This window comes from Hoplias malabaricus, chromosome 12, assembly GCF_029633855.1.
Source record: "Hoplias malabaricus isolate fHopMal1 chromosome 12, fHopMal1.hap1, whole genome shotgun sequence".
In the NCBI taxonomy this organism is placed as follows: Eukaryota; Metazoa; Chordata; class Actinopteri; order Characiformes; family Erythrinidae; genus Hoplias; species Hoplias malabaricus.
The window spans coordinates 2,740,126-2,755,176 of record NC_089811.1 but is presented as its reverse complement, the minus strand read 5'-3'; the positions used below and the strand labels follow the sequence as shown (position 1 = coordinate 2,755,176).

At 48.7% G+C, this 15,051-nt stretch overlaps 1 long non-coding RNA gene across 1 annotated transcript; it reads left to right on the top strand.

Annotated features, from left to right (window-relative positions):
* The first annotated feature begins 8,412 nt into the window (after nt 1–8,412).
* Nucleotides 8,413–12,766, top strand: LOC136710543 (uncharacterized). The gene is made up of 3 exons (XR_010804642.1): nt 8,413–8,546; nt 12,079–12,146; nt 12,657–12,766. It is a non-coding gene; the product is annotated as an uncharacterized lncRNA (long non-coding RNA).
* The last annotated feature ends 2,285 nt before the right edge of the window (nt 12,767–15,051 follow it).

Sequence of the window (15,051 nt, the reverse complement as noted above, 5' to 3'; positions counted from 1 at the left end):
TGGTGTGTTCTCCCTGTGTCTGTGTGGGTTTCCTCCGGATCACTGTCTGTGAGGAGTGTGGTGTGTTCTTCCTGTGTCTGCGTGGGTTTCCTCCGGGTGACTGTCTGTGAGGAGTGTGGTGTGTTCTCCCTGTGTCTGTGTGGGTTTCCTCCGGATCACTGTCTGTGAGGAGTGTGGTGTGTTCTTCCTGTGTCTGCGTGGGTTTCCTCCGGGTGACTGTCTGTGAGGAGTGTGGTGTGTCCTCTCTGTGTCTGCGTGGGTTTCCTCCGGGTGACTGTCTGCGAGGAGTGTGGTGTGTCCTCTCTGTGTCTGCGTGGGTTTCCTCCGGGTGACTGTCTGTGAGGAGTGTGGTGTGTTCTCCCTGTGTCTGCGTGGGTTTCCTCCGGGTGACTGTCTGTGAGGAGTGTGGTGTGTTCTCCCTGTGTTTGCGTGGGTTTCCTCCGGGTGACTGTCTGTGAGGAGTGTGATGTGTTCTCCCTGTGTCTGTGTGGGTTTCCTCCGGATCACTGTCTGTGAGGAGTGTGGTGTGTTCTCCCTGTGTCTGCATGGGTTTCCTCCGGATCACTGTCTGTGAGGAGTGTGGTGTGTTCTCTCTGTGTCTGCGTGGGTTTCCTCCGGGTGACTGTCTGTGAGGACTGTGGTGTGTTCTCCCTGTGTCTGCGTGGGTTTCCTCCGAGTGACTGTCTGTGAGGAGTGTGGTGTGTTCTCCCTGTGTCTGCGTGGGTTTCCTCTGGGTGACTGTCTGTGAGGAGTCTGGTGTGTTCTCCCTGTGTCTGCGTGGGTTTCCTCCGAGTGACTGTCTGTGAGGAGTGTGGTGTTTTCTCCCTGTGTCTGCGTGGGTTTCCTCCGAGTGACTGTCTGTGAGGAGTGTGGTGTGTTCTCCCTGTGTCTGCGTGGGTTTCCTCCGGGTGACTGTCTGTGAGGAGTGTGGTGTGTTCTCTCTGTGTTTGTGTGGTTTTCCTCCGGGTGACTGTCTGTGAGGAGTGTGGTGTGTCCTCTCTGTGTCTGCGTGGGTTTCTTCCGGGTGACTGTCTGTGAGGAGTGTGGTGTGATCTCCCTGTGTCTGCGTGGGTTTCCTCCGGGTGACTGTCTGTGAGGAGTGTGGTGTGTTCTCCCTGTGTCTGCGTGGGTTTCCTCCGGGTGACTGTCTGTGAGGAGTGTGGTGTGTTCTCCCTGTGTCTGTGTGGGTTTCCTCCGGATCACTGTCTGTGAGGAGTGTGGTGTGTTCTCCCTGTGTCTGCGTGGGTTTCCTCCGGATCACTGTCTGTGAGGAGTGTGGTGTGTTCTCTCTGTGTCTGCGTGGGTTTCCTCCGGGTGACTGTCTGTGAGGAGTGTGGTGTGTTCTCCCTGTGTCTGCGTGGGTTTCCTCCGAGTGACTGTCTGTGAGGAGTGTGGTGTGTTCTCCCTGTGTCTGCGTGGGTTTCCTCTGGGTGACTGTCTGTGAGGAGTGTGGTGTGTCCTCTCTGTGTCTGCGTGGGTTTCCTCCGGGTGACTGTCTGTGAGGAGTGTGGTGTGTTCTCCCTGTGTCTGCGTGGGTTTCCTCCGGGTGACTGTCTGTGAGGAGTGTGGTGTGTTCTCCCTGTGTCTGCGTGGGTTTCCTCCGGGTGACTGTCTGTGAGGAGTGTGGTGTGTTCTCCCTGTGTCTGTGTGGGTTTCCTCCGGATCACTGTCTGTGAGGAGTGTGGTGTGTTCTCCCTGTGTCTGCATGGGTTTCCTCCGGATCACTGTCTGTGAGGAGTGTGGTGTGTTCTCTCTGTGTCTGCGTGGGTTTCCTCCGGGTGACTGTCTGTGAGGAGTGTGGTGTGTTCTCCCTGTGTCTGCGTGGGTTTCCTCCGAGTGACTGTCTGTGAGGAGTGTGGTGTGTTCTCCCTGTGTCTGCGTGGGTTTCCTCTGGGTGACTGTCTGTGAGGAGTGTGGTGTGTTCTCCCTGTGTCTGCGTGGGTTTCCTCCGGGTGACTGTCTGTGAGGAGTGTGGTGTGTTCTCCCTGTGTCTGCGTGGGTTTCCTCCGAGTGACTGTCTGTGAGGAGTGTGGTGTGTTCTCCCTGTGTCTGCGTGGGTTTCCTCCGAGTGACTGTCTGTGAGGAGTGTGGTGTGTTCTCCATGTGTCTGCATGGGTTTCCTCCGGGTGACTGTCTGTGAGGAGTGTGGTGTGTTCTCCCTGTGTCTGCGTGGGTTTCCTCCGGGTGACTGTCTGTGAGGAGTGTGGTGTGTTCTCCCTGTGTCTGCGTGGGTTTCCTCCGGGTGACTGTCTGTGAGGAGTGTGGTGTGTTCTCCCTGTGTCTGTGTGGGTTTCCTCCGGATCACTGTCTGTGAGGAGTGTGGTGTGTTCTCCCTGTGTCTGCGTGGGTTTCCTCCGAGTGACTGTCTGTGAGGAGTGTGGTGTGTTCTCCCTGTGTCTGCGTGGGTTTCCTCCGGGTGACTGTCTGTGAGGAGTGTGGTGTGTTCTCCCTGTGTCTGTGTGGGTTTCCTCCGGATCACTGTCTGTGAGGAGTGTGGTGTGTTCTTCCTGTGTCTGCGTGGGTTTCCTCCGGGTGACTGTCTGTGAGGAGTGTGGTGTGTTCTCCCTGTGTCTGTGTGGGTTTCCTCCGGATCACTGTCTGTGAGGAGTGTGGTGTGTTCTTCCTGTGTCTGCGTGGGTTTCCTCCGGGTGACTGTCTGTGAGGAGTGTGGTGTGTTCTCCCTGTGTCTGCGTGGGTTTCCTCCGGGTGACTGTCTGTGAGGAGTGTGGTGTGTTCTCCCTGTGTCTGTGTGGGTTTCCTCCGGATCACTGTCTGTGAGGAGTGTGGTGTGTTCTTCCTGTGTCTGCGTGGGTTTCCTCTGGGTGACTGTCTGTGAGGAGTGTGGTGTGTTCTCTCTGTGTCTGCGTGGGTTTCCTCCGGGTGACTGTCTGTGAGGAGTGTGGTGTGTTCTCCCTGTGTCTGCGTGGGTTTCCTCCGGGTGACTGTCTGTGAGGAGTGTGGTGTGTTCTCCCTGTGTCTGCGTGGGTTTCCTCCGGGTGACTGTCTGTGAGGAGTGTGGTGTGTTCTCCCTGTGTCTGTGTGGGTTTCCTCCGGATCACTGTCTGTGAGGAGTGTGGTGTGTTCTCCCTGTGTCTGCATGGGTTTCCTCCGGATCACTGTCTGTGAGGAGTGTGGTGTGTTCTCTCTGTGTCTGCGTGGGTTTCCTCCGAGTGGCTGTCTGTGAGGAGTGTGGTGTGTTCTCCCTGTGTCTGCGTGGGTTTCCTCTGGGTGACTGTCTGTGAGGAGTGTGGTGTGTTCTCCCTGTGTCTGCGTGGGTTTCCTCCGAGTGACTGTCTGTGAGGAGTGTGGTGTGTTCTCCCTGTGTCTGCGTGGGTTTCCTCCGAGTGACTGTCTGTGAGGAGTGTGGTGTGTTCTCCCTGTGTCTGCGTGGGTTTCCTCCGAGTGACTGTCTGTGAGGAGTGTGGTGTGTTCTCCCTGTGTCTGCATGGGTTTCCTCCGGATCACTGTCTGTGAGGAGTGTGGTGTGTTCTCTCTGTGTCTGCGTGGGTTTCCTCCGGGTGACTGTCTGTGAGGAGTGTGGTGTGTTCTCCCTGTGTCTGCGTGGGTTTCCTCCGAGTGACTGTCTGTGAGGAGTGTGGTGTGTTCTCCCTGTGTCTGCGTGGGTTTCCTCCGGGTGACTGTCTGTGAGGAGTGTGGTGTGTCCTCTCTGTGTCTGCGTGGGTTTCCTCCGGGTGACTGTCTGTGAGGAGTGTGGTGTGTCCTCCCTGTGTCTGCGTGGTTTTCCTCCGGGTGACTGTCTGTGAGGAGTGTGGTGTGATCTCCCTGTGTCTGCGTGGGTTTCCTCCGGGTGACTGTCTGTGAGGAGTGTGGTGTGTTCTCCCTGTGTCTGTGTGGGTTTCCTCCGGATCACTGTCTGTGAGGAGTGTGGTGTGTTCTCCCTGTGTCTGCATGGGTTTCCTCCGGATCACTGTCTGTGAGGAGTGTGGTGTGTTCTCCCTGTGTCTGCGTGGGTTTCCTCCGAGTGACTGTCTGTGAGGAGTGTGGTGTGTTCTCCCTGTGTCTGCGTGGGTTTCCTCCGGGTGACTGTCTGTGAGGAGTGTGGTGTTTTCTCCCTGTGTCTGTGGGCTCCAGTTTCCTCCCACAGTCCAAAACGTTGGTAGGTGGATTGGCGACTCAAAAGTGTCTGTGTGTGTGAGTGAATGTGTGAGTGTGTGTTGCCCTGTGAAGGACTGGCGCCCCCTCCAGGGTGTGTTCCCGCCTTGTGCCCAATGATTCCAGGTAGGCTCTGGACACACCGCGACCCTGAACTGGATAAGGGTTACAGATAATGAATGAAAGAATGGATAATACAAGCCTTTAACCTCTTAGTCTGGTAATGATATGATGACAAGGGGGGAAATAGCTAGTCAGTGAAACTGGACAAAAAGAAAACAACAACTTAAACAGAAAAAAAAAACAACTTAAAACTCATAGTGTTGCCTTCAACATTTTTGAGCTCAGTAAAGAATATGAGCTAAATTCTATTTCCTGTAATGAAATACAGAAAAAGTAGAAGAAGAAAAAGAAACATAACCTGAACCTGAAGGCTACAACAGATGGCTTCCTGGGAGTCGTTTTACTGATCCAATCTGTTACTGCCAAACAGCTTTGTTCAGAACTGTCTTGTTTGGTCCACTTTTCTCTCCATGTGCAGCTGTTGTAGCAGGGGTGTGTTGCTGGTGGTGGTCCTGCTGAGTTTTGTCCTTCCTTAGCGCTGGACTGTAACTGTGAGTGTTTTCTCCACCTGTTTTAATAATTCTATATGAATGCAGACACACAGAGAGTGATTGTACTGTATTTGTATTTGCTCCACTACAGTTGAGCAGTAGGAAGATTAGGTGGATTTTTGACATAAGTAAATATCACTAAAAGTCACAATCAAATCATAAAGACACATTAGAGGCTGTTCTCTCAAAACGTGTTGAGGTCGATTTTGGAAAGATGAGGTGGAGATTAATGTGTCCCTTCACTGCCTCTATATACAGTATTTAAACACATATGCTAACAGAACATAGACTAAGAGTAGATTTCAGGTAAGAATCCTTCATTCATTCATTTATTCATCGTCTGGAATGGCTTATCCAGTCCAGAGCCTACCTGGAATCTTTTGGCACAAGGCAGGAATACACCCTGGAGGGGGCGCCAGACTTTCGCACGGTGACACACACTCACACAGTCACTCACACCTACGGACACTGTTTTTCTTTTTGAGTCTCCAATCCACCTACCAACATGTATTTTTGGACTGTGGGAGGAAACCGGAGCACCCGGAGGAAACCCACGCAGACACAGGGAGAACACACCACACTCCTCACAGACAGTCACCCGGAGGAAACCCACACAGACACAGAGAGAACACACCACACTCCTCACAGACAGTCACCCGGAGGAAACCCACACAGACACAGGGAGAACACACCACACTCCTCACAGATAGTCACCCGGAAGAAACCCATGCAGACACAGGGAGAACACACCACACTCCTCACAGACACTCACCTGGAGAAAACCCACGCAGACACAGAGAGAACACACCACACTCCTCACAGACAGTCACCCGGAGGAAACCCACACAGACACAGGGAGAACACACCACACTCCTCACAGACAGTCACCCGGAGGAAACCCACACAGACACAGGGAGAACACACCACACTCCTCACAGACAGTCACCCGGAGGAAACCCACGCAGACACAGGGAGAACACACCACACTCCTCACAGACAGTCACCCGGAGGAAACCCACACAGACACGGGGAGAACACACCACACTCCTCACAGACAGTCACCCGGAGGAAACCCACACAGACACGGGGAGAACACACCACACTCCTCACAGACAGTCACCCGGAGGAAACCCACACAGACACAGGGAGAACACACCACACTCCTCACAGACAGTCACCCGGAGGAAACCCACACAGACACAGGGAGAACACACCACACTCCTCACAGACAGTCACCCGGAGGAAACCCACGCAGACACAGAGGGAACACACCACACTCCTCACAGACAGTCACGCGGAGGAAACCCACACAGACACAGAGAGAACACACCACACTCCTCACAGACAGTCACCCGGAGGAAACCCACACAGACACAGGGAGAACACACCACACTCCTCACAGACAGTCACCCGGAGGAAACCCACGCAGACACAGAGAGAACACACCACACTCCTCACAGACAGTCACCCGGAGGAAACCCACACAGACACAGGGAGAACACACCACACTCCTCACAGACAGTCACCTGGAGGAAACCCACGCAGACACAGAGAGAACACACCACACTCCTCACAGACAGTCACCCGGAGGAAACCCACACAGACACAGGGAGAACACACCACACTCCTCACAGACAGTCACCCGGAGGAAACCCACACAGTCACAGGGAGAACACACCACACTCCTCACAGACAGTCACCCGGAGGAAACCCATGCAGACACAGGGAGAACACACCACACTCCTCACAGACAGTCACCCGGAGGAAACCCACGCAGACACAGGGAGAACACACCACACTCCTCACAGACAGTCACCCGGAGACAACCCACGCAGACACAGGGAGAACACACCACACTCCTCACAGACAGTCACCCGGAGGAAACCCACGCACACTGAATGGAAGAGTGAGGTTAAAGGGTTAAAACATCATTTTTTAAATTCAATTTGGTAAGGTTTTGGTAAATTTATGAAGACTGGATTAATCTTGATTTTAACCTCTTTTTTAAAAAGCACTTGATCTCAATTTCTTCACATTTCTAATGAAAACCTACCTGTGTCCATTTGTCGTTTTCAGATCAAATGTAAACAGACACCTGAATTCACCAGTTACACACAGTGAGAGGCAGAAGAGGTTAATGTTGTGTATCTCAAACCATTTTCCTAGCTTCATAACTCGGGATGTGAGTCATGTTTGCACTTGTGATGATATGAACTGGAAAGGGCATACTCTACAGATTCAGGAAATGTTTGAAGACTATTACAGTGTGGTCTTGTCACTAAGATATTGAGAGACACATAGATAAACATTACATTTGAAAAGCAGATGTGTTCATTTCATGCCCTTTCTTGACAGAATAATTTACCAAAATAGCAGCACAGTGGTGCTGCAGGTAATGTCTCTCCCACAAAGCTCCAGGATCCAGGGGTTGTGGGTTAATCCCCACCTCAGGGCATTGTGTGTGAGGAGAATGATGTGTTTTCCCAATGTCTGTGTGGGTTTCCTCTAGGGCTTCCAGTTTCCTGTTGGCAGGTGGATTGGCTGGGTGAAACTGTCCACAGCTGTGAGTGTGTGTGTGGGTGTGAGTGACTGGGTGAGTGTATACATTTGTTTGTGTGTGTGTGTCTGAGTGACTCTATGCCATGGACTGGTGATTTGTCAAGTGTCCATCCCTGTCTTGCACTTGATGATTCTCTGCAGGCTCTGGACCCCCCATGACCATGAAAAGGATGAAGCTGTTACAGATAATGAATGAATGTTTTAATTAATGAATGAATGAAACTTGAAAGACACAATGACTAGCCACATACGCATGGGACTGACAAAGACAAACGCTGGAGACTTCATCTGGTTTCTCTATGAGATGTGAGAGTGCTGCTATAATCGAGGCAGAATTGTCCAAATTACAGCTCTTGTTTGAGCAGAAGGACTGTCTAAGATGACTGTGGTTGTTGGCACCATACAGTAATCATCACAAAAGGTGGGGAGGTAAAGGAGAGCCTTTTTGAAAAGCTCTGATGAGGACATGCGAAAATGAGGGACGGAGTGCTGCAAATACAATTACTGGGATGGTGGCAAATCTCCTCCATCGGTGCAAAACAGTGAGAGGCAGAGAAATGGCGGCCTCTTTGTTATGAGAGACAGAGTTGTTTGGCTCCAGCCTGAGGATGACAAAGGTTCCAATGAGGCCGAGCTTAATGCTCCTCTCAGGAGGAGGCTGTATGAGCTGTAAGTGGCTCACATTTAGCCTGCTGTCACGCTTTAATCACGCACTGAACCATGAACACTCCAGAGGTTCCCAACTGGCCTCCAGCAGCAGGGTAAAAGGCTTTTTTGGTAGACTTGGTTTCAGGGCCTTCAAATGTTGCTTAGATACTGAGCAAGAAGTGAAAATAGATTAGACAAAGATTTAAAAGACACAAACACAATAGATGTATTTGGCTTTTATAATGAAAGCAAAGCAATTTTTTATAAATTTAATTTCTTAATTTTCTGATACCACTTCATCCATATCAAGGTCTGGGTGCATCTGAAGCCCGTCAATGGGTGCACTCACACCTGTGGACATTTACACACCCTCACACATTCACTCACTCACACACATCTGTGGAAATTTTCAATCAATCTCCCATTCACTTTTCAAGAAGACTTGAAGCAATGGTGAAGTGATGGTATGAGATCTCAAAGGAACCTCATCCTTCAAAGGGTTAAACCAAGATGGCGTGAATTCCAGGAGGAAAGACCTGTTTGTCATGGGGGAGGCAGTAATTGAAACACATCCTTTACGCCACACTCCTCACACTGGGCCGACACCAAAAGGTAATGAGAATCTAATCAAGAGTCTGACTCAGGAGCTCATTTTTTCAGGCATTAACCTTTCAGTGTTTATATCCACTCTGTTTCAATAAGAAACTGAAGACGAATCTGCAGCACAGAGTAATGAATACACCAAAGGTTTACAGCACTGCATGGTTCAATTATGCAGATGAGCATCAGAAACCTCCATAAAAACGGGCTGCCATTTTTAAATAATTGAGGAAGGAGAGGTTTTTGAGGTTACTTCTTAAAGTAGGTCTCCATAGCACCTGTTGTTTATGTGAAGCGTCGACAAGGGAAAAGAGCCTACAGGGATAACCACTGTGCTGGGATTTCTGCTTCGGAAGTGGGTTTCTCTCTGGCAATGAATGGTTTCATCTTTTGTGCACCTTCACTGAATGATAATTACTTTCAAATTAGATCACAACAAAAATAACATGTATTTAAAAATACACTGTGTGGCCAGAATGTAGGTCCATCGCTCCAGAGATCCAGAGATGCCCCTCTGGTCTGCGCTTTGCATTGAGCTGGATGCTCCAGTGTGGCCCATTTCAGAAGACCTTTGACAACTATAGGATATGACAACTGTAGCCGGCTTTGAATACTGTAGCTCTCCGTCAGGAAGTCCAGGATCCTGTAGAGGAGGGGGGTGTTCAGGTCGAGTAAGTTTAATTTTCTGATCCGGTGCTGAGGAATGATGGTGTTGAATGCTGAACTGAATGGGGGCAGAGAAAACACACAGTGGTGGACAGCTACTTCAACATCCGGAGAGAAACTGGGGGTTAGGTATGTTGCTGAATGACTAGTCAACCGTGAATGTTGAGGGAGGATAAAGCACTGTTCCTTCACTTCTCTACCTCCTTTTTTCCTGTTGTCTCTGGGGATCAAACCAGCAACCTTCTGGTCCCAAGCCCACTTTCCTAACCTTTAGGCCATGGCTGCTAACAATAGGGAGTTTGTCCCTCTTTGCAACAGGTTTATCCTGTGCTGTGGAGTTCCATCACTCCATAATGCTGTTCCTCTGCTGCACAGAACGATTTTGGGGACCCTATACATTTCTTACACCACTCAATACTTGGAAAAAGCTCACAATTAATAACAATAGATGGGATACCTACGGTTCCCATGTTCTGCATTTGATATGTGTCAATATTCAAGGTGTCTGTCTTAATCAGCTGCTTTATCCAAGCAAGACATAAATGCTTAAACAGTACGCTAACACATCCACATGGTTCTTAATGGGGTAATTAAGGGTGTCAGAGATGTTACACAATAGCAGCTTCTACAGGAGTGTAATTAGCAAACAGGTGACAAGTTGTAAACGTGCAATCCTAGGTAAAGGAAGTGTATGAGAAGTGTGTGAGACATGCATAAAAAACAACAGACAGCTGTGAGTAGTTCTCTCTGGAAAAAGCAACTCCCAGAAGCAAAAAGCCAAGAGGATAAAAGGAAACTCTGCTAATGTTACTTCAAATGGTCAGATTTACTTCAGTAAAACTAGGATCAAGTGTCCCCTGGAGGCAAGGTAGAGTGATGAAAGTCACATAGTTGTTGAGGTTCAACATTTTAAAAGGAACTTCACGGTTCTGTTTTGAAAATGTTTAATATTTAAATTGTTATTCAAAGAGCTAAGTTCTAGAGAAACTTTCATTCATTTAGTCATTGTCTGTAACAACGTCATCCTTATCAGAGTTACAGTGAGTATGGTGTCTTCCTGGAATCACTGGATGTAAGGGAGGAACACACCCTGGACCCAGCCACTCACACACTCACACAAATGGACAGTTTCACACAGCATATAAAACTACCAACATGTGTGTTTGGACTCTCAAAGGAAACCAGAGCTCATGGAGGTAACACATGCAGACACAGGGAGAACACACCACACTCCTCACAGACAGTTACCCGGAGGAAACCCACGCAGACACGGGGAGAACATACCACACTCCTCACAGACAGTCACCCGGAGGAAACCCACGCAGACACAGGGAGAACATACCACACTCCTCACAGACAGTCACCCGGAGGAAACCCACGCAGACACAGGGAGAACACACCACAATCCTCACAGACAGTCACCCGGAGGAAACCCACGCAGACACAGGGAAAACACACCACACACCTCACAGACAGTCACCCGGAAGAAACCCATGCAGACACAGGGAGAACACACCACACTCCTCACAGTCACCCGGAGGAAACCCACACAGACACGGGGAGAACACACCACAATCCTCACAGACAGTCACCCGGAGGAAACCCACGCAGACACAGGGAGAACACACCACAATCCTCACAGACAGTCACCCGGAGGAAACCCACGCAGACACAGGGCGAACACACCACACTCCTCACAGACAGTCACCCGGAGGAAACCCACGCAGACACAGGGAGAACACACCACAATCCTCACAGACAGTCACCCGGAGGAAACCCACGCAGACACAGGGAGAACACACCACAATCCTCACAGACAGTCACCCGGAGGAAACCCACGCAGACACAGGGAGAACACACCACAATCCTCACAGACAGTCACCCGGAGGAAACCCACGCAGACACAGGGAAAAAACACCACACACCTCACAGACAGTCACACGGAAGAAACCCATGCAGACACAGGGAGAACACACCACACTCCTCACAGTCACCCGGAGGAAACCCACACAGACACGGGGAGAACACACCACACTCCTCACAGACAGTCACCCGGAGGAAACCCACGCAGACACAGGGCGAACACACCACACTCCTCACAGACAGTCACCCGGAGGAAACCCACACAGACACAGAGAGAACACACCACACTCCTCACAGACAGTGACTAGATGAGAGGATCAACCCCAGGATTAGGAGATCCTGCAGTGGTGTGTCAGCAATATAGAAAAAACCAACACTTTGAATTAGTCTTTTTTGTGATTATATTTGGTCGCTGAAGTTTTTTCCCAGTCTTTACATTTGACTACTTTATGTTCAATGTCATCGCCACTAAAGTCAAAATATGTTCTAAAGACAGATACAGCATTTTTCTTTGGTTCAAACTACTTGAGTTGCTCAGTTGGCCACTGTGGTTGATTGGAAGAGGCAGAATCATGTGATTAAATGCTCAATAGTATGTTTTCTTTTGACAACAACAACAACAAAAAAAATAGATTAACCGAATTAAAATGAAAAACGCCTTAACTGATATATACAAGATTCTGGATGTCGATTTTGCTTATTTTTTAATTAGATGCCCGTCCCTACTTTTAATTAACTTAATTTTTTATGTCAAATTGTTGCATGAATTTAAATAATCTACATCCAGTTATACAATTTCAGAATGAGTACATGTTACTCAAATTATATCTCTGGGTGTAGACCAGTAATTTAATTTCATGCTACACTTAACTATAAAACAAAAGGAAATTTTCAGTGTATCTGCAGCACCCCCATGCAACCCTCTAGAGAAATGTGCTGAATCGAGTGGTGGTGATAAGTCTTTTAGTCTTTTAGTCTTGGTGATGAAATCAAGCTAGTTTCCTGTTTCCACCAGTGCTGCCTGTCATACCTAGACTGAAAGAGCCTGCGTTTACTGCTGCTGTCTGTCATCCTGTGGACTGGGTGAGCCTGTTCATTGTTGCTACTACTCTCTGCCATTGGCTAACTGCCTGCTAACACCACTGCTATCTGTAGCGACCGAGAGTGTCTGCTTTCTGTAGCCTCATTGCTAACGGACAATGTCTTGGAGAATCTTTATTCTGCTTTGACACCAGCAGAAAATGTTTACATTCACTGTCCACACAGTGTTACCAAGACTTGGTTAGCATTAGCTACTCTTTTTCTACCTGCAATTATTTATTCTATGTGCTGTTTTATACCATTTGCGTTGCTACGCATGTTTTTTGTTGTTGTCGTTTTGTGGACCTCTGTAAGTGATTTTAGTTAGCGCTGATTAAATATAATTGATTATTATTATTATTATTATTATTATTATTATTATTATTATTATAAATAACAAGAGTTTGTTAAATGTTGCTTATGGCCATGGACTTCTCTAAGTAAGTATCTGTATGTGACATATACTGTATATAAATAAGACCTACTTTGGCCCTGTATTTCTCTGCACATTAGGAGCTCCACCACCATGGAGACACCTGAATGTGTCTCTGGAGCACCCGCTGTCGTAGACAACCTCCATTTTATCCACCACTCTCCCTCCTGATGAGACAGAAAGCACAGGCATGGACATGTAATACTTGACCTGGACGTTCTGCTGTGGTCTGTTTGAGCTGCAAGAAAAGAATTGATTCTGAAAAGTATCAAAATAAAAGTCTTACCTGTTTATACTCAAGTTTATAGTCACCTTTGATTAAACAGTCAGTCTCAGGAACTTTTCAAAGACTATGACTCAATGCAAGGGATGAACCCTGGATCCTGGAAATGTGTGGCAGTGCCATTGTGACATATTTAATAATAATAATGATAAATATTCTCAGTGTAATAATGGACTACATCAGAATCAGGATCAAGCTTTATTGGCCATGTATGCGCACACATACAAGGGATTTGAATAGTATATACTTATGCTTTATATGATGTTTTATAGTTTCTCATACTTTATTAGAGTTTCTCAAATATATGTATTTTCTTGTAACATTTGTGCTGTTTGTGATTTAATACTGTTTTAACCTTCTCTAGCGGCACGGTGGCGCAGCAGGTAATGTTGCAGTCACACAGCTCCGGGGACCTGGAGGTTGTGGGTTCGATTCCCGCTCCGGGTGACTGTCTGTGAGGAGTGTGGTGTGTTCTCTCTGTGTCTGTGTGGGTTTCCTCCGGGTGACTGTCTGTGAGGAGTGTGGTGTGTTCTCCCTGTGTCTGCGTGGGTTTCCTCCGGGTGACTGTCTGTGAGGAGTGTGGTGTGTTCTCCCTGTGTCTGCGTGGGTTTCCTCCGGGTGACTGTCTGTGAGGAGTGTGGTGTGTTCTCCCTGTGTCTGCGTGGGTTTCTTCCTGGTGACTGTCTGTGAGGAGTGTGGTGTGTCTGCGTGGGTTTCCTCCAGGTGACTGTCTGTGAGGAGTGTGGTGTGTTCTCCCTGTGTCTGCGTGGGTTTCCTCCGGGTGACTGTCTGTGAGGAGTGTGGTGTGTTCTCCCTGTGTCTGTGTGGGTTTCCTCCGGGTGACTGTCTGTGAGGAGTGTGGTGTGTTCTCCCTGTGTCTGTGTGGGTTTCCTCCGGGTGCTCCGGTTTCCTCCCACAGTCCAAAAACACATGTTGGTAGGTGGATTGGCGACTCAAAAGTGTCTATAGGTGTGAGTGAATGTGTGTGTGTCTGTGTTGCCCTGTGAAGGACTGGCGCCCCCTCCAGGGTGTATTCCCGCCTTGCGCCCAATGATTCCAGGTAGGCTCTGGACCCACCGCGACCCTGAACTGGATAAGGGTTACAGATAATGAATGAATGACCCAGGAGTTTCTTCATCAACAACCGAGAACTGACTAAGAGCCTCTGGGCCACAGAGAGCTGAGAGCCAGGGTCTAATTTAACACAGTGCAGGACTTGACAAGCCCTACCAATTCCAATGAGGAATCACTGTCCATTTACCAACAAGAATTCCGCTTAACGATTATGTCTTGTCTCCTCATGTGATAGTGCCATGTCTAAACTCTGAAATCCAATTAGACGAAGACTAAAAGTATCTCAGCGGTGCTATTTAACCTCTGAGCATCTCTCTGACATCCACACACTTCACTGACACAGCGCCGCTCCTCTTCACACACACATGCTTTTGAAACGTGTTTGCTGCAGAGCCTCCCCCAACCAAGACTCATGCCACCGTTAGAGAGACTAGAGGGCTGAAAATCTCATTACTGGCCCTGTCTGTTTCCCCAGGTGTGGAGAGTAACACAGAACGTCATGCTTCAGAGAGCAGGACGTTCACACGCAGATTAATAAACTGAATTTTAAAATGATTTGCCAGGGAGAGTCTGAGACTTGCCTCCTTAAATTGAGTTACCAGACAAGGCATCACTCATCACAGTGTGCTGCTTAACATAGCGAAACAAGCCACTGTCCAAGCTCCTGGGCAGAAGATGAACGATGACGATACACAGAGCTGGCCAATGGCCAAAGACCTCATTACGCTGCATCAGACCTGCCGCAAGACTACCAAAGGTCAAAGTTACAAAGTGGAAATTAATTACTTCAAATGAATATAAAAATTAGTACCTGGCTCAGCAGCGCCTGCGGTGTCCACTGCAGGACGAAAGGTCAGCGGCTTCAACACCTTTGGTTTTTCCTACAGAGATAACAGACACATGAACCAAAACATTAAGAACACACATAGATGGTGGTGAAAGTGTGGTGCCACAGAAGACTGTAGTAGAACAAGTCAGTGCTCAGGTAATGTAATGGATGTAGGAGGAATGTGCAGGTGTGAAGATCTGAGCAATAACACTGACCAGAGCCACATGGTTATGTCCTTAAATAGTGACATTTCCCAGTCAACAGTGGTGGGTAATTAATGGCCAGCCAA